General features: G+C 39.9%; 1 long non-coding RNA gene across 1 annotated transcript; it reads left to right on the forward strand.

Moving 5' to 3' along the window:
- Positions 1-19,029: 19,029 nt before the first annotated feature.
- On the forward strand, positions 19,030-20,315 carry LOC132137475 (uncharacterized). Its single transcript, XR_009431872.1, has 2 exons — positions 19,030-19,197; positions 19,663-20,315. It is a non-coding gene; the product is annotated as an uncharacterized LOC132137475 (long non-coding RNA).
- Positions 20,316-22,866: the final 2,551 nt, after the last annotated feature.

Raw genomic sequence — 22,866 nt, forward strand, 5'->3', positions numbered from 1 at the left:
TAACCCTAAAACCACCCAAAACCTAACCAAACCACTCCAAAAACACTTGGGGACCCCCGAAAACCACTGGAAACCACTCAAAACCAACAAAGACCCCACCAAAACCACCCAAAACGTGACTAAGTCCAAAATTCCCAAAAAATACTAAGTCCAACCATATGACTAAGTCCAAAATTCCCAAAAAACACTAAGTCCAACCATTGACTAAGTCCAAAATTCCCCAAAAACACTAAGTCCAACCCACCCAAAAACACTAAGTCCCACCCATACATTCAAAAAGCAAGTAAGTGATCAACTCCATATCTCGGCAACTGGTGGCGCTAGACCGACGAAACCAAGTGCAATCAACTGGGGAGGGCCCAAGGAGTATAATAAACCATGTTTCAGCTCTATAGCAGATACGGATCACAAGATATGGGGGGTCGATCAATTAAAAGGTGATCAATCTTCGCATTTATCCCTATAACCTAACCCTAACCTAACTCTAACCCTAACCCTAACCCTAACCCTAACCTAACCCTAACTCTAACTCTAACTCTAACCCTAACCCTAACTCTAACTCTAACCCTAACTCTAACCCTAACTCTAACTCTAACCCTAACCTAACCTAACTCTAACCCTAACCCTAACCCTAACCCTAACCCTAACCCTAACCCTAACCCTAACTCTATCTAACCCTAATTTATCCCTATAACCTAACTCTAACCCTAACCCTAAAACCACCCAAAACCTAACCAAACCACTCCAAAAACACTTGGGGACCCCCGAAAACCACTGGAAACCACTCACTAAGTCCAACCATTGACTAAGTCCAAAATTCCCCAAAAACACTAAGTCCAACCCCCACAAAAACTCTAAGTGCAACCATATGACTAAGTCCAAAATTCCCAAAAAAGACTAAGTCCAACCATATGACTAAGTCCAAAATTCCCAAAAACACTAAGTCCAACACTCACAAAAACACTAAGTCCAACCATATGACTAAGTCCAAAATACCCCAAAAACACTAAGTCCAACCCCCACAAAAACACTAAGTGCAACCATATGACTAAGTCCAAAATTCCCAAAAAAGACTAAGTCCAACCATATGACTAAGTCCAAAATTCCCAAAAAACACTAAGTCCAACCCCCACAAAAACACTAATTCCAACCATATGACTAAGTCCAACCCCCACAAAAACACTAAGTCCAACCATATGACTAAGTCCAAAAATCCCAAAAAACACTAAGTCCAACCCCCACAAAAACACTAAGTCCAACCATATGACTAAGTCCAAAATTCCCAAAAAACACTAAGTCCAACCCCCACAAAAACACTAAGTCCAACCATATGACTAAGTCCAAAATTCCCAAAAAACACTAAGTCCAACCATATGACTAAGTCCAAAATTCCCAAAAAACACTAAGTCCCACCCCAGTTAACCCACCCCCACCCCGCAACCGACCCTTACTCAAGTAAGGGTGCAGTACCATATCTCGGCCCCTGGTGGAGCTAGAGCGACGAAACCAAGTGCAATCGACTGGGCGTCCTCGAATTAGTATACACACCAAATTTCAGACCTCTATGTGCAAAACTACAGGGGGTGCAATACCATATCTCAGCACCTGGTGGCGCTAGAGCTACCAAACTAAGTGCAAACGATCGGGCGCCCTCTAAATAGTATATATACCGAATTTCAGCCCCCTAGGACCTACAGAAACGAAGTGCACCCCACCCTATAGGGGGGTGCAATTTCGCATTTTACCCTATATACCTAACTCTAACCCTAACCCTAACTCTAACCCTAACTCTAACCCTAACCCTAACCCTAACTCTAACCCTAACCCTAACGAATGGACCGAGCACAACCAGGTTCAGACCTTAGGTTTGAACCTTGGACGTTTCATTCCCCTAACCCTAACTCTAACTCTAACCCTAACCCTAACTCTAACCAAAAACAATAAGTCCCACCCATACATTCGAAAATCAAGTAAGTGATCAACTCCATATCTCGGCACCTGGTGGCGCTAGACCGACGAAACCAAGTGCAATCAACTGGGGAGGGCCCAAGGAGTATAATAAACCATGTTTCAGCTCTCTAGCAGATACGGATCACAAGATATGGGGGGTCGATCAATTCAAAGGTGATCAATCTTCGCATTTATCCCTATAACCTAACTCTAACCCTAACCCTAAAACCACCCAAAACCTAACCAAACCACTCCAAAAACACTTGGGGACCCCCGAAAACCACTGGAAACCACTCAAAACCACTCAAAACCAACAAAGACCCCACCAAAACCACCCAAAACGTGACTAAGTCCAAAATTCCCAAAAAATACTAAGTCCAACCATATGACTAAGTCCAAAATTCCCAAAAAACACTAAGTCCAACCATTGACTAAGTCCAAAATTCCCCAAAAACACTAAGTCCAACCCCCACAAAAACACTAAGTCCCACCCATACATTCGAAAATCAAGTAAGTGATCAACTCCATATCTCGGCAACTGGTGGCGCTAGACCGACGAAACCAAGTGCAATCAACTGGGGAGGGCCCAAGGAGTATAATAAACCATGTTTCAGCTCTATAGCAGATACGGATCACAAGATATGGGGGGTCGATCAATTCAAAGGTGATCAATCTTCGCATTTATCCCTATAACCTAACCCTAACCCTAACTCTATCCCTATAACCTAACTCTAACCTAACCTAACTCTAACCCTAACCCTAAAACCACCCAAAACCTAACCAAACCACTCCAAAAACACTTGGGGACCCCCGAAAACCACTGGAAACCACTCAAAACCACTCAAAACCAACAAAGACCCCACCAAAACCACCCAAAACGTGACTAAGTCCAAAATTCCCAAAAAATACTAAGTCCAACCATATGACTAAGTCCAAAATTCCCAAAAAACACTAAGTCCAACCATTGACTAAGTCCAAAATTCCACAAAAACACTAAGTCCAACCCCCACAAAAACACTAAGTCCCACCCATACATTCGAAAATCAAGTAAGTGATCAACTCCATATCTCGGCAACTGGTGGCGCTAGACCGACGAAACCAAGTGCAATCAACTGGGGAGGGCCCAAGGAGTATAATAAACCATGTTTCAGCTCTATAGCAGATACGGATCACAAGATATGGGGGGTCGATCAATTCAAAGGTGATCAATCTTCGCATTTATCCCTATAACCTAACCCTAACCCTAACTCTATCCCTATAACCTAACTCTAACCTAACCTAACTCTAACCCTAACCCTAAAACCACCCAAAACCTAACCAAACCACTCCAAAAACACTTGGGGACCCCCGAAAACCACTGGAAACCACTCAAAACCACTCAAAACCAACAAAGACCCCACCAAAACCACCCAAAACGTGACTAAGTCCAAAATTCCCAAAAAATACTAAGTCCAACCATATGACTAAGTCCAAAATTCCCAAAAAACACTAAGTCCAACCATTGACTAAGTCCAAAATTCCACAAAAACACTAAGTCCAACCCCCACAAAAACACTAAGTCCCACCCATACATTCGAAAATCAAGTAAGTGATCAACTCCATATCTCGGCAACTGGTGGCGCTAGACCGACGAAACCAAGTGCAATCAACTGGGGAGGGCCCAAGGAGTATAATAAACCATGTTTCAGCTCTATAGCAGATACGGATCACAAGATATGGGGGGTCGATCAATTCAAAGGTGATCAATCTTCGCATTTATCCCTATAACCTAACTCTAACCTAACCCTAACCCTAACCCTAACCCTAACTCTAACTCTAACTCTAACCTAACTAACCCTAACTCTAACCCTAACCCTAACCCTAACCCTAACCTAATCCTAATCCTAACCCTAACCCTAACCTACTCTAACTCTAACCCTAACCCTAACCCTAACTCTAACTCTAACCAAAACCACCCAAAACGTGACTAAGTCCAAAATTCCCAAAAAATACTAAGTCCAACCATATGACTAAGTCCAAAATTCCCAAAAAACACTAAGTCCAACCATTGACTAAGTCCAAAATTCCCCAAAAACACTAAGTCCAACCCACCCAAAAACACTAAGTCCCACCCATACATTCGAAAAGCAAGTAAGTGATCAACTCCATATCTCGGCAACTGGTGGCGCTAGACCGACGAAACCAAGTGCAATCAACTGGGGAGGGCCCAAGGAGTATAATAAACCATGTTTCAGCTCTATAGCAGATACGGATCACAAGATATGGGGGGTCGATCAATTAAAAGGTGATCAATCTTCGCATTTATCCCTATAACCTAACTCTAACCCTAACCCTAAAACCACCCAAAACCTAACCAAACCACTCCAAAAACACTTGGGGACCCCCGAAAACCACTGGAAACCACTCAAAACCAACAAAGACCCCACCAAAACCACCCAAAACGTGACTAAGTCCAAAATTCCCAAAAAATACTAAGTCCAACCATATGACTAAGTCCAAAATTCCCAAAAAACACTAAGTCCAACCATTGACTAAGTCCAAAATTCCCCAAAAACACTAAGTCCAACCCACCCAAAAACACTAAGTCCCACCCATACATTCAAAAAGCAAGTAAGTGATCAACTCCATATCTCGGCAACTGGTGGCGCTAGACCGACGAAACCAAGTGCAATCAACTGGGGAGGGCCCAAGGAGTATAATAAACCATGTTTCAGCTCTATAGCAGATACGGATCACAAGATATGGGGGGTCGATCAATTAAAAGGTGATCAATCTTCGCATTTATCCCTATAACCTAACTCTAACCCTAACCCTAAAACCACCCAAAACCTAACCAAACCACTCCAAAAACACTTGGGGACCCCCGAAAACCACTGGAAACCACTCAAAACCAACAAAGACCCCACCAAAACCACCCAAAACGTGACTAAGTCCAAAATTCCCAAAAAATACTAAGTCCAACCATATGACTAAGTCCAAAATTCCCAAAAAACACTAAGTCCAACCATTGACTAAGTCCAAAATTCCCCAAAAACACTAAGTCCAACCCACCCAAAAACACTAAGTCCCACCCATACATTCGAAAAGCAAGTAAGTGATCAACTCCATATCTCGGCAACTGGTGGCGCTAGACCGACGAAACCAAGTGCAATCAACTGGGGAGGGCCCAAGGAGTATAATAAACCATGTTTCAGCTCTATAGCAGATACGGATCACAAGATATGGGGGGTCGATCAATTAAAAGGTGATCAATCTTCGCATTTATCCCTATAACCTAACCCTAACCTAACTCTAACCCTAACCCTAACCCTAACCCTAACCTAACCCTAACTCTAACTCTAACTCTAACCCTAACCCTAACTCTAACTCTAACCCTAACTCTAACCCTAACTCTAACTCTAACCCTAACCTAACCTAACTCTAACCCTAACCCTAACCCTAACCCTAACCCTAACCCTAACCCTAACCCTAACTCTATCTAACCCTAATTTATCCCTATAACCTAACTCTAACCCTAACCCTAAAACCACCCAAAACCTAACCAAACCACTCCAAAAACACTTGGGGACCCCCGAAAACCACTGGAAACCACTCACTAAGTCCAACCATTGACTAAGTCCAAAATTCCCCAAAAACACTAAGTCCAACCCCCACAAAAACTCTAAGTGCAACCATATGACTAAGTCCAAAATTCCCAAAAAAGACTAAGTCCAACCATATGACTAAGTCCAAAATTCCCAAAAACACTAAGTCCAACACTCACAAAAACACTAAGTCCAACCATATGACTAAGTCCAAAATACCCCAAAAACACTAAGTCCAACCCCCACAAAAACACTAAGTGCAACCATATGACTAAGTCCAAAATTCCCAAAAAAGACTAAGTCCAACCATATGACTAAGTCCAAAATTCCCAAAAAACACTAAGTCCAACCCCCACAAAAACACTAATTCCAACCATATGACTAAGTCCAACCCCCACAAAAACACTAAGTCCAACCATATGACTAAGTCCAAAAATCCCAAAAAACACTAAGTCCAACCCCCACAAAAACACTAAGTCCAACCATATGACTAAGTCCAAAATTCCCAAAAAACACTAAGTCCAACCCCCACAAAAACACTAAGTCCAACCATATGACTAAGTCCAAAATTCCCAAAAAACACTAAGTCCAACCATATGACTAAGTCCAAAATTCCCAAAAAACACTAAGTCCCACCCCAGTTAACCCACCCCCACCCCGCAACCGACCCTTACTCAAGTAAGGGTGCAGTACCATATCTCGGCCCCTGGTGGAGCTAGAGCGACGAAACCAAGTGCAATCGACTGGGCGTCCTCGAATTAGTATACACACCAAATTTCAGACCTCTATGTGCAAAACTACAGGGGGTGCAATACCATATCTCAGCACCTGGTGGCGCTAGAGCTACCAAACTAAGTGCAAACGATCGGGCGCCCTCTAAATAGTATATATACCGAATTTCAGCCCCCTAGGACCTACAGAAACGAAGTGCACCCCACCCTATAGGGGGGTGCAATTTCGCATTTTACCCTATATACCTAACTCTAACCCTAACCCTAACTCTAACCCTAACTCTAACCCTAACCCTAACCCTAACTCTAACCCTAACCCTAACGAATGGACCGAGCACAACCAGGTTCAGACCTTAGGTTTGAACCTTGGACGTTTCATTCCCCTAACCCTAACTCTAACTCTAACCCTAACCCTAACTCTAACCAAAAACAATAAGTCCCACCCATACATTCGAAAATCAAGTAAGTGATCAACTCCATATCTCGGCACCTGGTGGCGCTAGACCGACGAAACCAAGTGCAATCAACTGGGGAGGGCCCAAGGAGTATAATAAACCATGTTTCAGCTCTCTAGCAGATACGGATCACAAGATATGGGGGGTCGATCAATTCAAAGGTGATCAATCTTCGCATTTATCCCTATAACCTAACTCTAACCCTAACCCTAAAACCACCCAAAACCTAACCAAACCACTCCAAAAACACTTGGGGACCCCCGAAAACCACTGGAAACCACTCAAAACCACTCAAAACCAACAAAGACCCCACCAAAACCACCCAAAACGTGACTAAGTCCAAAATTCCCAAAAAATACTAAGTCCAACCATATGACTAAGTCCAAAATTCCCAAAAAACACTAAGTCCAACCATTGACTAAGTCCAAAATTCCCCAAAAACACTAAGTCCAACCCCCACAAAAACACTAAGTCCCACCCATACATTCGAAAATCAAGTAAGTGATCAACTCCATATCTCGGCAACTGGTGGCGCTAGACCGACGAAACCAAGTGCAATCAACTGGGGAGGGCCCAAGGAGTATAATAAACCATGTTTCAGCTCTATAGCAGATACGGATCACAAGATATGGGGGGTCGATCAATTCAAAGGTGATCAATCTTCGCATTTATCCCTATAACCTAACCCTAACCCTAACTCTATCCCTATAACCTAACTCTAACCTAACCTAACTCTAACCCTAACCCTAAAACCACCCAAAACCTAACCAAACCACTCCAAAAACACTTGGGGACCCCCGAAAACCACTGGAAACCACTCAAAACCACTCAAAACCAACAAAGACCCCACCAAAACCACCCAAAACGTGACTAAGTCCAAAATTCCCAAAAAATACTAAGTCCAACCATATGACTAAGTCCAAAATTCCCAAAAAACACTAAGTCCAACCATTGACTAAGTCCAAAATTCCACAAAAACACTAAGTCCAACCCCCACAAAAACACTAAGTCCCACCCATACATTCGAAAATCAAGTAAGTGATCAACTCCATATCTCGGCAACTGGTGGCGCTAGACCGACGAAACCAAGTGCAATCAACTGGGGAGGGCCCAAGGAGTATAATAAACCATGTTTCAGCTCTATAGCAGATACGGATCACAAGATATGGGGGGTCGATCAATTCAAAGGTGATCAATCTTCGCATTTATCCCTATAACCTAACCCTAACCCTAACTCTATCCCTATAACCTAACTCTAACCTAACCTAACTCTAACCCTAACCCTAAAACCACCCAAAACCTAACCAAACCACTCCAAAAACACTTGGGGACCCCCGAAAACCACTGGAAACCACTCAAAACCACTCAAAACCAACAAAGACCCCACCAAAACCACCCAAAACGTGACTAAGTCCAAAATTCCCAAAAAATACTAAGTCCAACCATATGACTAAGTCCAAAATTCCCAAAAAACACTAAGTCCAACCATTGACTAAGTCCAAAATTCCACAAAAACACTAAGTCCAACCCCCACAAAAACACTAAGTCCCACCCATACATTCGAAAATCAAGTAAGTGATCAACTCCATATCTCGGCAACTGGTGGCGCTAGACCGACGAAACCAAGTGCAATCAACTGGGGAGGGCCCAAGGAGTATAATAAACCATGTTTCAGCTCTATAGCAGATACGGATCACAAGATATGGGGGGTCGATCAATTCAAAGGTGATCAATCTTCGCATTTATCCCTATAACCTAACTCTAACCTAACCCTAACCCTAACCCTAACCCTAACTCTAACTCTAACTCTAACCTAACTAACCCTAACTCTAACCCTAACCCTAACCCTAACCCTAACCTAATCCTAATCCTAACCCTAACCCTAACCTACTCTAACTCTAACCCTAACCCTAACCCTAACTCTAACTCTAACCAAAACCACCCAAAACGTGACTAAGTCCAAAATTCCCAAAAAATACTAAGTCCAACCATATGACTAAGTCCAAAATTCCCAAAAAACACTAAGTCCAACCATTGACTAAGTCCAAAATTCCCCAAAAACACTAAGTCCAACCCACCCAAAAACACTAAGTCCCACCCATACATTCGAAAAGCAAGTAAGTGATCAACTCCATATCTCGGCAACTGGTGGCGCTAGACCGACGAAACCAAGTGCAATCAACTGGGGAGGGCCCAAGGAGTATAATAAACCATGTTTCAGCTCTATAGCAGATACGGATCACAAGATATGGGGGGTCGATCAATTAAAAGGTGATCAATCTTCGCATTTATCCCTATAACCTAACTCTAACCCTAACCCTAAAACCACCCAAAACCTAACCAAACCACTCCAAAAACACTTGGGGACCCCCGAAAACCACTGGAAACCACTCAAAACCAACAAAGACCCCACCAAAACCACCCAAAACGTGACTAAGTCCAAAATTCCCAAAAAATACTAAGTCCAACCATATGACTAAGTCCAAAATTCCCAAAAAACACTAAGTCCAACCATTGACTAAGTCCAAAATTCCCCAAAAACACTAAGTCCAACCCACCCAAAAACACTAAGTCCCACCCATACATTCAAAAAGCAAGTAAGTGATCAACTCCATATCTCGGCAACTGGTGGCGCTAGACCGACGAAACCAAGTGCAATCAACTGGGGAGGGCCCAAGGAGTATAATAAACCATGTTTCAGCTCTATAGCAGATACGGATCACAAGATATGGGGGGTCGATCAATTAAAAGGTGATCAATCTTCGCATTTATCCCTATAACCTAACTCTAACCCTAACCCTAAAACCACCCAAAACCTAACCAAACCACTCCAAAAACACTTGGGGACCCCCGAAAACCACTGGAAACCACTCAAAACCAACAAAGACCCCACCAAAACCACCCAAAACGTGACTAAGTCCAAAATTCCCAAAAAATACTAAGTCCAACCATATGACTAAGTCCAAAATTCCCAAAAAACACTAAGTCCAACCATTGACTAAGTCCAAAATTCCCCAAAAACACTAAGTCCAACCCACCCAAAAACACTAAGTCCCACCCATACATTCGAAAAGCAAGTAAGTGATCAACTCCATATCTCGGCAACTGGTGGCGCTAGACCGACGAAACCAAGTGCAATCAACTGGGGAGGGCCCAAGGAGTATAATAAACCATGTTTCAGCTCTATAGCAGATACGGATCACAAGATATGGGGGGTCGATCAATTAAAAGGTGATCAATCTTCGCATTTATCCCTATAACCTAACTCTAACCCTAACCCTAAAACCACCCAAAACCTAACCAAACCACTCCAAAAACACTTGGGGACCCCCGAAAACCACTGGAAACCACTCACTAAGTCCAACCATTGACTAAGTCCAAAATTCCCCAAAAACACTAAGTCCAACCCCCACAAAAACACTAAGTGCAACCATATGACTAAGTCCAAAATTCCCAAAAAAGACTAAGTCCAACCATATGACTAAGTCCAAAATTCCCAAAAAACACTAAGTCCAACACTCACAAAAACACTAAGTCCAACCATATGACTAAGTCAAAAATTCCCAAAAAACACTAAGTCCAACCCCCACAAAAACACTGTCCAACCATATGACTAAGTCCAAAATTCCCAAAAAACACTAAGTCCAACCCCCACAAAAACACTAATTCCAACCATATGACTAAGTCCAACCCCCACAAAAACACTAAGTCCAACCATATGACTAAGTCCAAAAATCCCAAAAAACACTAAGTCCAACCCCCACAAAAACACTAAGTCCAACCATATGACTAAGTCCAAAATTCCCAAAAAACACTAAGTCCAACCATTTGACTAAGTCCAAAATTCCCAAAAAACACTAAGTCCCACCCCATTTAACCCACCCCCACCCCGCAACCGACCCTTACTCAAGTAAGGGTGCAGTACCATATCTCGGCCCCTGGTGGAGCTAGAGCGACGAAACCAAGTGCAATCGACTGGGCGTCCTCGAATTAGTATACACACCAAATTTCAGACCTCTATGTGCAAAACTACAGGGGGTGCAATACCATATCTCAGCAAACTAAGTGCAAACGATCGGGCGCCCTCTAAATAGTATATATACCGAATTTCAGCCCCCTAGGACCTATAGAAACGAAGTGCACCCCACCCTATATGGGGGTGCAATTTCGCATTTTACCCTATATACCCTAACCCTAACCCTAACCCTAACCATGCTAACAACATGCTAATCATGCTAAAATCATGCTAGAAACATTGCTAGTCGCATGCTAGTCATAATAGCAACATGCTAATCATGTTGGAAAAAAGTTAGCAACATGCTAGTCGAATGCTAGTCATGCTAGCAACATGCTAATCATGTTAGTCGAATGCAAATCATGCTAGAAACATGCTAGCAACATGCTAATCATGCTGGAGACATGCTAGCGACATGCTAATCATGCTAAAATCATACTAGCAACATGCTAGTCGCATGCTAATCATGCTAGAAACATGCTAACAACATACAAATCATGCTAGAAACATGTTAGCAACTTGCTAGTCAAATGCTATTCATGCTAAAAACATGCTAGCAACATGCTAGTCATACTAGAAACATGGTAGCGACATGCTAGTCATGCTAACAACATGCTAGTAACTTGTTAATCATGCTAGAAACATGTTATTCGCATGTATTCTTTCTGTCAAACTAATCTATCTATCATTCTTTCTTTTGAACTAATCTATATCATTCTTTCTAACTAATATATCTGTCATTCTTTCGAACTAATATATCTTTCTTTCTTTCAACTAATCTATCAATCTAACTTTAAACTATAAACTTCTAACTTCTTTAAACTTCTTCAAACTTTCTTGTCCGGCTTTCTCAAGCCAACTTAAAGTTTGTCTCAACAAACTTTTTTTCTAGTTCTTCTTCTTCTTCTTATTTTTCTGGCCGCAAAAATTTTGGACACTAACTCCTCCTAGACCGTTCAAGCTACATACTCCAAACTCGGGTCAGACCTTCATACTGTTCTGACTCGGTGTGCTATATCTTTTCAGACTGGTTTGAGTTACTGTTTTCTTAACAATTAATAATAAAAATCATAAAAATGCCCATAGACTTTCATTGAAAGGATGTTCAGATGACCGAAGCTCCAAATCCCATTAGACTCAATCAAGCTTTGATGCTAATCAATTTAAACTCATTCAAACTCATCTAATCTATCTATCTATCTATCTATCTATCTATCTATGATTCTGACTATTTCTATCTATCTATCTATCTATCTATCTATCTATCTATCTATCTATCTGTCTAACCTAATAATATGCTAATCATGCTAAAATCAAGCTAGCAACATGCTAGTCGCATGCTAGTCATGCTAGAAACATGCTAGCAACATGCTAATCATGCTAGAAACATGTTAGCAATATGCTAGTCGAATGCTAGTAATGCTAGAAACATGCTAGCAAAATGCTAATCATACTAAAATCATGGTAGCAACATGCTAGAAACATGCTAGTCGCATGCTAATCATGCTAGCAACATGTTAATCATGCTAAAATCATGCTAACGACATGCTAGCAACATGCTAATCATGCTAGGGACATGCTAGCAAAATGCTAATCATGCAAAAATCATGCTAGCAACATGCTAATCATAATAGAAACATGCTAGCAACATGCTAGCAACATGCTAGTCATGCTAGAAACATACTAGCAACATGCTAGTCATGCTAGAAACATGCTAGCAACATGCTAATCATGCTAGAAACATGCTAGCATCATGATAATCATGCTAAAATCATGCTAGCAACATGCTAGAAACATCCTAGCAACATGCTAATCATGTTAGCAACATGCTAGTCGCATGCTAGAAACATGCTAATCATGGTGAAATCATGCAAGCAACATGCTAGTTGCATGCTTAAAAATGTTAGAAACATGCTAGCGACAGGCTAGCAACATGCTATTCGTATGCTAATCATGCTAACAACATGCTAGTCGCATGCTAATCATGCTAGAAACATGCTATCAACATGCTAGTCGCATGCTTATCATGCTAGCAACATGCTAGCATTACGCTAATCATGCTAGCAAAATGTTAGTCACATGTTAGAAACATGTTAACAACATGCTAATCATGCTAAAATTATACTAACAACATGCTAGTCGCATGCTAGTCATGGTAAAAACATGATAACAACATGTTAATCATGTTAGTCATGCTAATAACATGTTAACAACATGCTAATCATGCTAGAAACATGTTAGTAACATGCTAATCATGCTAGAAACATGTTAGTAACATGCTAATCATGCTAAAATCATGCTAGCAAAATGCTAGTCACATGTTAGAAACATGCTAACAACATGCTAATCATGCTAAAATTATACTAGCAACATGCTAGTCGCATGCTAGTCATGGTAGAAACATGATAACAACATGCTAATCATGTTAGTCATGCTAGAAACATGTTAGCAAAACATGCTAATCATGATAGAAACATGTTAGTAACATGCTAATCATGCTAAAAACATGCTAGCATTACGCTAATCATGCTAAAATCATGCTAGCAACATGTTAACAAGATGCTAGTCGCATGCTAGTCATGCTAGAAACATGCTAACAACATGCTAATCATGTTAAAATCATGTTAGTAACATGCTAATCATGCTAGAAACATGTTAGTAACATGCTAATCATGCTAGAAACATGCTAACAACATGCTAATCATGCTAAAATTATACTAGCAACATGCTAGTCGCATCCTAGTCATGGTAGAAACATGATAACAACATGCTAATCATGTTAGTCATGCTAGAAACATGTTAGCAAAACATGCTAATCATGCTAGAAACATGTTAGTAACATGCTAATCATGCTAAAAACATGCTAGCATTACGCTAATCACATGCTAGCATTACGCTAATCATGCTAAAATCATGCTAGCAACATGCTAACAAGATGCTAGTCGCATGCTAGTCATGCTAGAAACATGTTAGCAACATGCTAATCATGCTAGAAACATGCTAGCATTATGCTAATCATGCTAAAATCATGCTAGCAAAATGCTAGTCACATGTTAGAAACATGCTAACAACATGCTAATCATGCTAAAATTATACTAGCAACATGCTAGTCGCATGCTAGTCATGGTAGAAACATGATAACAACATGCTAATCATGTTAGTCATGCTAGAAACATGTTAGCAAAACATGCTAATCATGCTAGAAACATGTTAGTAACATGCTAATCATGCTAAAAACATGCTAGCATTACACTAATCATGCTAAAATCATGCTAGCAACATGCTAACAAGATGCTAGTCGCATGCTAGTCATGCTAGAAACATGCTAACAACATGCTAATCATGTTAAAATCATGTTAGCAAAATGTTAGTCACATGCTTATCATTCTAGAAACATGCTAACAACATGCTAATCATGCTAGGGACATGCTAGCAACATGCGAATCATGCTAAAATCATGCTAACAACATGCTAATCATGCTAGAAACATGCTAGCAACATGCTAGTCGCATGCTAGAAACATGCTAGCAACATGCTAGTCGCATGCTAATCATGCTAGAAACATGCTAGCATCATGCTAATCATTCTAAAATCATGCTAGCAACATGCTATTCGCATGCAAGAAACATCCTAGCAACATGCTAATCATATTAGCAACATGATAGTCGCATGCTAGTCATGTTAGAAAAATGCTAATCATGGTAAAATCATGCAAGCAACATGCTAGTCGCATGCTAGTCATGCTAGAAACATGCTAGCAACGTGATAGTTGCATGCTAGTCATGCTAGTAACATGCTAGCAACATGCCCAGTCATGCTAGAAACATGCTAGCAACATGTTAATCATGCTAAAATCATGTTAGCAATATGCTATTTGCATGCTAGTCATGCTAGAAACATGCTAGCAACATGCTAATCATGCTAAAATCATGCTAACAACATGCTAGTCGAATGCTAGTCAAGCTAGAAACATCCTAGCAACATGCTAATCATGTTAGCAACATGCTAGTCGCATGTTAGTCATGCTAGAAATATGCTTATCTTGCTAGAAACATGCTAGCGACATGCTAGTCGCATGCTAATCATGCTAGCAACATGCTAGTCATGCTAGAAACATGCTAACAACATGCTAGCAAAATGCTAATCATGCTAGAAACATGCTAGCGACATGCTAGCAACATGCTAATCATGCTAGAGACATGCTAGCGACATGCTAATCATGCTAAAATCATGTTAACAACATTCTAGGCGCATGTTAATCATGCTAGAAACATGCTAACAACATGCTAATCATGCTAGAAACATGTTAGCAACGTGCTAGTCAAATGCTAATCATGCTAGAAATATACTAACAACATGTTAGTCATGATAACAATATGCTAGCAACATGCTATTAACATGCTAATCATGCTAGAAACATGCTAACAACATGCTAGTCGCATGCTAGTCATGCTAGAAAAATGCTAGCAACATGCTAGTCATGCTAACAACATGCTAGTAACTTGCTAATCATGCTAGAAACATGCTAGCAACATCCTAGCAGCATGGTAATCATGCTATAAACATGCTAGAAACATGGTAGCGACATGCTAGTCATGCTATTCGCATGTTAATCATGCTAGAAACATGCTAGCAACATGCTAGTCATGCTAGAAACATGGTAGCGACATGCTAGTCATGCTAACAACATGCTAGTAACTTGCTAATCATGCTAGAAACATATTTGTTGCATACATTCTTTCTGTCAAACTAATCTATCATTCTTTCTTTTGAACTAATATATATCATTCTTTCTAACTAATCTATCTGTCATTCTTTCTAACTAATATATCTTTCTTTCTTTCAACTAATCTATCAATCTAACTTTAAACTATAAACTTCTAACTTCTTTAAACTTCTTCAAACTTTCTGGTCAGGCTTTCTCAAGCCAACTTAAAGTTTGTCTTGACAAACTTTTTTTTTTCTAGTTATTCTTCTGAGACTAAATTTTCAACTGCTACTCCTCCTAGAGCTTTAACTCTACAGACTCCAAACTCAGCCCAGATCTTCAGACTGATCTGAAGTTAGTTGCTATATCTTTTTAGACTGATCGGACTTATGGTTTTCATAAAACTGAAGATTAAAAATCATAAAAATCCCATAGACTTACATTGAAAAGTCTCTGCTCAACTGAACATTCCGTGAACTCCAACTGTCAAAAATTTAAATCTAAACACACTGAAGCCCATTAGACTCAATCAGACTTACCTTCTATGTACTATTACTAACCCATTCAAACTCATTCAAACTCATCTATCTATCTATCTATCTATCTATCTATCTATCTATAATATGACTGTTTCTAATCTATCTATCTATCTATCTATCTATCTATCTATCTATAATCTGTCTGTTTCTAATCTATCTATCTATCTATCTATCTATCTATCTATTTATAATCTGACTGTTTCTAATCTATCTATCTATCTATCTATCTATCTATAATCTCACTATTTCTAATCTATCTATCTATCTATCATCTGACTGTTTCTATCTATCTATCTATCTATCTATCTATCTATCTATCGGGTACCCTAGCAACCACATAGCAACACCCTAGCAACCATCCCAGGTACCCTAGCAACCGCATAGCAACACCTTAGCAACCACTCCGACATGCTAGCAATATGTTAGTCATGCTAGCAACATGCTAGCAACATGCTAGCAAAATGCTAATCATGCTAGAAACATGCTAGCAATATGTTAGTCATGCTAGTCGCATGCTAGTCATGCTAGAAACATGCTAGCAACATTCTAATCATGCTAGAAACATGCTAGCGACATGCTAGCAATATGCTAATCATGCTAGCAACATGCTAGCAACATGCTTATCATGCTAACAACATGCTAGTCGCGCGCTAGTCATGCTAGGAACATGCTAGCAACATGCTAATCATGCTAGAAACATGCTAGCAACATGCTAGTCGCATGCTAGTCATGCTAGCAACATGCTAGTCGCATGCTAGTCATGCTAGCAACATGCTAGTCGCATGCTAGTCATGCTAGAAACATGCTAGCAACATGCTAATCTTGCTAGAAACATGCTAAGTACATGCTAGCAATATGCTAATCATGTTAGCAACATGCTAGCAACATGCCAATAATGCTAGAGACATGCTAGCAACATGCTAGTCGCATGCTAGTCATGCTAGAAACATGCTAGCAACATGCTAGTCATGCTAGAAACATGCTAGCAACATGCTAATCATGCTAGAAACATGCTAGCAACATGCGAGTCACATGCTAATCATGCTAGAAACATGCTAGCAACATGCTAATCATGCTAAAATCATGTTAGCAACATGCTAGGTGCATGCTAGTCATGCTAGAAGCTATGCTTGGATTACTGCCTCCATACATTTGTACTTTAATCACACAGAGAAGTGTTGACTCTTACTCTCTGCGATCAAATGATCAGCTGTTGCTCTCTGTTGCTTTTGCCCGCACTGAGTTGTGGAAGAAAGCCCTTGTCCACTCGGCTCCTTTTGCTTGGAATATGCTGCAGAAGGACTGGAAACTGACTGAGCTCTTGTCCTTAAACACTTTTAAAACTAAGCTGAAAGCAATAGAGACTTCCTCAATAATGTGCAATTGTTTTTCATAACCTGTGTTATTTTAATGTTTCTTTGTATGTTTATAATTGTGTAAATGTTGTTGCCTCTTGGCCAGCAAGTAAGTAAGCTTTATATCTATAGCACTTTTCACAGACAAAAAGGTAATAGAGTGCTTCATAATTTTTTTTTATTAAAATATATACAATTAACAGATAAGTGAAGTGACATTCAGCCAAGTATGGTGACCCATACTCGGAATTTGTGCTCTGCATTTAACCCATCCGAAGTGCACACACACAGAGCAGTGAACACACACACACACACTGTGAGCACACACCCGGAGCAGTGGGCAGCCATTTATGCTGCGGCGCCTGGGGAGCAGTTGGGGGTTCGATGCCTTGCTCAAGGGCACCTAAGTCGTGGTATTGAAGGTGGAGAGAGAACTGTACATGCACTCCCCCCACCCACAATTCCTGCCGGCCCGGGACTCGAACCCACAACCTTTCGATTGGGAGTCCGACTCTCTAACCATTAGGCCACGACTTCCGAAAAACAGATATACATATGCACATAACATACAAATATAGACAAAACATACAAAACCATATTGCTAATTGAATGCTTTTCTAAAAAGATCCATCTTAAGGCATTTTTTAAAAGCTTCCACTGAGTCCAAAGCTCTCAAGGCTAATGGAAGGGAGTTCCAGAGCCTTGGAGCCACCACACAGAAGGCTCGCCCACCTCTTGTTTTAAACGTGTTCTAGGAACAGCTAAAAGGTCTTGGCCTGAAGCTGTAAGTAATGGTTAAAATTTTAAACTGTACTCTACAACTAATTGGAAGCCAATGTAGAGCCTTAAGTATAGGTGTAATACGTGTTCTTCTGTTGGTCTTATTCAAAAGTCTTGCAGCTGCATTCTGTACCACTTCCAATTTGTCCATAGAGGATTTGTTTAAACAAGAGTACAGTACATTGCAAAAGTCAAGACGAGAAGAAATAAAAGCGTGAATAAGCATCTCCATCTCTATTTTAGAAACCACAGATCTAATCTTAGCTATGTTCCTGAGATGGAAAAAACAGGAACGAACCACAGATTTTACATGACTGTTAAAACACATAGATGTATCAAAAATTACTCCCTTGAAAAAGAGGTTTTTAATCTCAATGGCACTCTCCTGGTTAAATAAATGTTAAAAAAAATAAAATAAATTATATATATATATATATATATCCGCCAGTGTTTTTGTAAACAGAAAATAAACACATTAATATAAAAGTCGTTAATTGCTAAATAGTTTTTAAGTGTCTTTTTTTCTGTTGTTGTAGCCTTTTACAGTTTAAAAATGATGTGTAAGTTGAACATGAACTCATGAATACATGTTACTACGGAAAGGATAAAACCTTTTTATCCTCTTATCTGAACAAACAGCCTTTGGAAGGACGAGTATGTGCCTGGCCTGACTCGACCATACTTGAAGTTTCACTAGAAGTTTATTTATCTAGTTTGAGCATAAAATAATAAAGAACTCTTCTTTTTCATGATTGGGTAATGATATCATGCTGCTGTTGCTGTTTCCTGGAAATCTCTTAATTTAAAGGGTGTGCCACATGTTTTTCACTCTCATGAAATAAGTTAAAATGCAAACTTTATCAGCTTACAACAGATCAGTGGAAAATACGTCATCTGCTGTGGGCGTAATGATTTACAAGCAGATACTCTTAGTTTGCTGTTAGCTATATAAAGTTTTGAAGCTGCTTTTTGTGTATTACTGCACACACTGACTGCCAGTCACCTGTTGAACCAACTGTTAATAGGAAACATTTGTCTCCTGAACTGAATATACAACAGCTATTTTCTCTCATCTCTGCAGTAAGTATTTATTTGATATTCTTGATTATAGAGCTAGTGATAGTTTTTACTGTATGTAAAAGCAGCATAATGGACTGTTTCTTTATATTTTCTCTTTACTTTTACATCTTTACACCTTTAAAATACCATCACAGATTAACTAAAATGACATAATTGCTTCTATACTTGATGCTTAGTTGGTTGGGTTTGTCAATTATAATGGTGCCTGTATTTACAAATGTATATTGCCAGAAGATGATCTGATGTTAAGACAATATAACAAATGATATACTCTCCACTGAAGCAATCACAGGTCAGAATTCCCAAGCACTAATTCATATAGACAAATATATTTTATGTACAGAGTGCTAGTCCTGCCACAGAATGACAAAAAAGTACCAAGATTAAAAAGATTTGAATGAAAACAACCTTTCGGTGTTCTGCATACCTGTAAATATTACATTGTTCCTTTCTTTAAAAATTCAGATCTTCCCAGCTCCAATTTAAAAACATGGGGAACGAGAACTCAAACACCCATGTGGCCAACGCAACTGGGAAGCATCTTCGGATTTTCTATAAAGTGGATAAAATGAAGCTGGAAGAAATGGTGGTAAATGAGAAAGTAGGGTTAGAAGGTACAGCATCAAAAACTGGACCATCACTGTCAGGGAACATTTCCAGCAATGTGAAGATGGTTTTTAGACAAGACACTGAGCTCCATTACTTTCACCTGCCGGAGAAAGAGACATGTAACGTTTCCGGGGAGGGCGCCATCCATGCCTCTGTCCTTTTGGAAGATGAAGAGGATGAAAACATCTGCAGTGGTGTCATCTGCCTAAATTTCCCTGTCCCAAGAGACCGTTCTTTTATCGTGACTGCCAATCACACCATCAAATTGCAGAAGTATGGTGCAGGCCTTTGGATAGATGAAGACGGCATTAACCATCGACCTTAACCTTCCTCTTCATCCATCATGAGGCTACCTTGGAAATGTGCTGAGGGTTTAGATAACAAAATCTTTATGTTTTCAACAACAATGTTAAAAGAAATTTCAGTAAACTTAAAGCTACCACATTTATGATGCTATATTTCTGGGATGCATCATTATTAAGAAATAAACTAATTTTTGCAAGGATTTATGAGCTGTAAAATGACAGAGCTTAATCATATGGAAGCAAAGAAACCTCAACACAATGTGTATCATCAATAAAAACATTAATTTAATTATATTGCTTTACAAATTTGCATTGTGATAAATGCAGAAGAGATTATTTAAAAACAGAAAAAGAACACTCCCTTCCATAAATGTTTCCTCTTATTGTTTAAGTGTGAGTGATCTCATCTTCTCTCTTACTCCTGCCCTCCCTTTCTCTTCCCTTCTTTTTCTCCCTCCTCCCATCGGTGTTCTCTTTCTCTCTATTCTCTATTCCTATTTCTCTTTACCTTAAAGGGTTAGTTCATCGAAAAATCTAAATTATGTCATTAATAACTCACCCTCATGTTGTTCCAAACCCATGAGACCTATGTTCATCTTCAGAACACAGTTTAAGATATTTTAGATTTAGTCCGAGAGGTCTCAGTCCCTCCATTGAAGCTGTGTGTATGGTCTGTAGGTTGAAAGGGCTGTACCACCCTTATTGTATCCTCATATTTACTCAGTGTAAGACAATAAAGATTTGAAGTGAAGGTGTACTCAGATTTAGTGTCTGTTGTGCCTTTCTCTTCCCACGGCCGTGCACACTTCAGGAGGATGGAGAACACCTTGGTGGCGACGATATAACGGGATCATTCTAATACTTAACAATTTAACATTGACATAAACTAGATGCATCAAACCTGATATTTTTTTTATATTATACAGTGACTCTGCAAATAAATAAAATATAAAAAAAGTAAAGACACAAATATCTTCAACATTTAAAAAAAATTAAAAAACAAATATAAAAAAAAACTCAGAAGCTGTTCCTAGATGAATATCCAGCCTGCTGCTCCAAGTTCCCTCTCACTAAATGATGTTTTATTAACAAGGTTTGGGAGGAGCACGTCAGATACTTAGCCTAATCAACACAGGTGGAGCACAATTAAGTAATCAACACCACAGTATAAATACATTATCCATTGACATTTTATCAGCACTTGGTTTTCACCTTTTGCCATAATATGTCAGATTCAGCTTCTCCCATAAAGACGACGAGATCTATACTGGGGATTTTTCGGTTCTCCGGCTAATATACTGGCCCCAGGAATGCTCCTTCTTTGACAGACACTGGCGCCTAGCTCCAGACTTCATTGTGGCCACTGCTGTCAGCTCGACCAGCCACACGCTCTCAACGACACCGAGGCTTAACCTTGCCTCTACCAGCATCACTTCCAAATTTACCCCAGTATCCGCTTATCTTGGGTTGTAGCTCCAACTCCTCCAAATCTCACCGCAGCGAAGCCCCACAGGCTTCCCGCTTCGACTCAAACTTTTACTGTGGCTCTTCTGGCCGCAGCGTCACATGCAGCTGGGCAACAAGCTTTTGAGCTATTGGCACAGGCCGTGCTGCAAATGTTTTTTTAAGTAAAGCTGCTAAAAGGTGTCGTTGGTTGCTGAAGTTGCTAAACGACGTTGTGATACAAGGATCTTGATGTTATTTCATATTTATTGATGTCGCAAAGGCTTAGAAGAAAGAAAAAAGGTTTTCTTAATTTTCTTAATTTTTTCCTGTATTTTAAATTACACTTTACTCAGATTATGGGTGGGAAGATTAATTTGCGATAAAATGAAACCAACTATATACCTAAATGATTAAAATGTACAGGTTTATCACAAGTAAACAACCAAACAAACAACAAGTGCAACTAGTGATCAAGTGGAACAGGCAACCTAATTCACATGTGACGTGAGTATTTCTAGGCACCTCTCTCCAAGTCTCTAGCCAACGTACCGCATTGGATAGCTTTTCAGTCTTGCTTCTTTGTGTGGTTAAGAGGAAAATGCATGTCTTAACTTCTAATAGTTGCTAGGGTAGCCTAAGAAACCGCTAAATCTAAACAACAAATGGCTAAATTGGCAACAACGTAGGATTCAGTTTCCCAGCCCAAGCCAGAGGTTGCTATTAAGCAGGAGCAGTGTTGCCAACTTCTCTCAATGGAAAGTAGCTAAACCCCTCCTGAAAAGTCACTAAATGTCGCTAGATGACGTCATGCTCTAATTAACATATTAATGATGTAAGTGCGTCAGATTGTATTGCCTGCCTGTGCTCACATACTGCATTTTAATGCAGCCAAATTCTCAATAAAACAGTTTTTATTAATATGTTTTAATGTTTCTGTTGTCAGACAATGGAATGAATATTATAATGACTGAAACACGGTTCATTAAGACTACATAAACAGCTCCTTTAAATATATGAATCATGAATTGTGCCGTGATTTTGGCTAAACTTGCATGTAAAAAAAAAACCCCAGAAGCAACAGAATGTTTTTGTTTTTAACTGAAAGTGCTGCTCCTCTGTGCGCTTGCTGAACAGAACAGATGCAGAGAGAGAGGCGTGTGAGCGTTGGGTGAGAGAGACCGTGTGTGGCAGTAGCAGAGAGTGAAGACACTAAATAAGGTTTGTCCAAAAAGTCACTAGATTTGTCACTAGTCGCTTTTTTGGAAAAAAAGTAATTGGGGGTCTGAAAAGTCAAGTTGGCAACACTGAG

Source organism: Carassius carassius, unplaced genomic scaffold, assembly GCF_963082965.1.
Source record: "Carassius carassius unplaced genomic scaffold, fCarCar2.1 SCAFFOLD_108, whole genome shotgun sequence".
NCBI classification, from domain to species: Eukaryota; Metazoa; Chordata; class Actinopteri; order Cypriniformes; family Cyprinidae; genus Carassius; species Carassius carassius.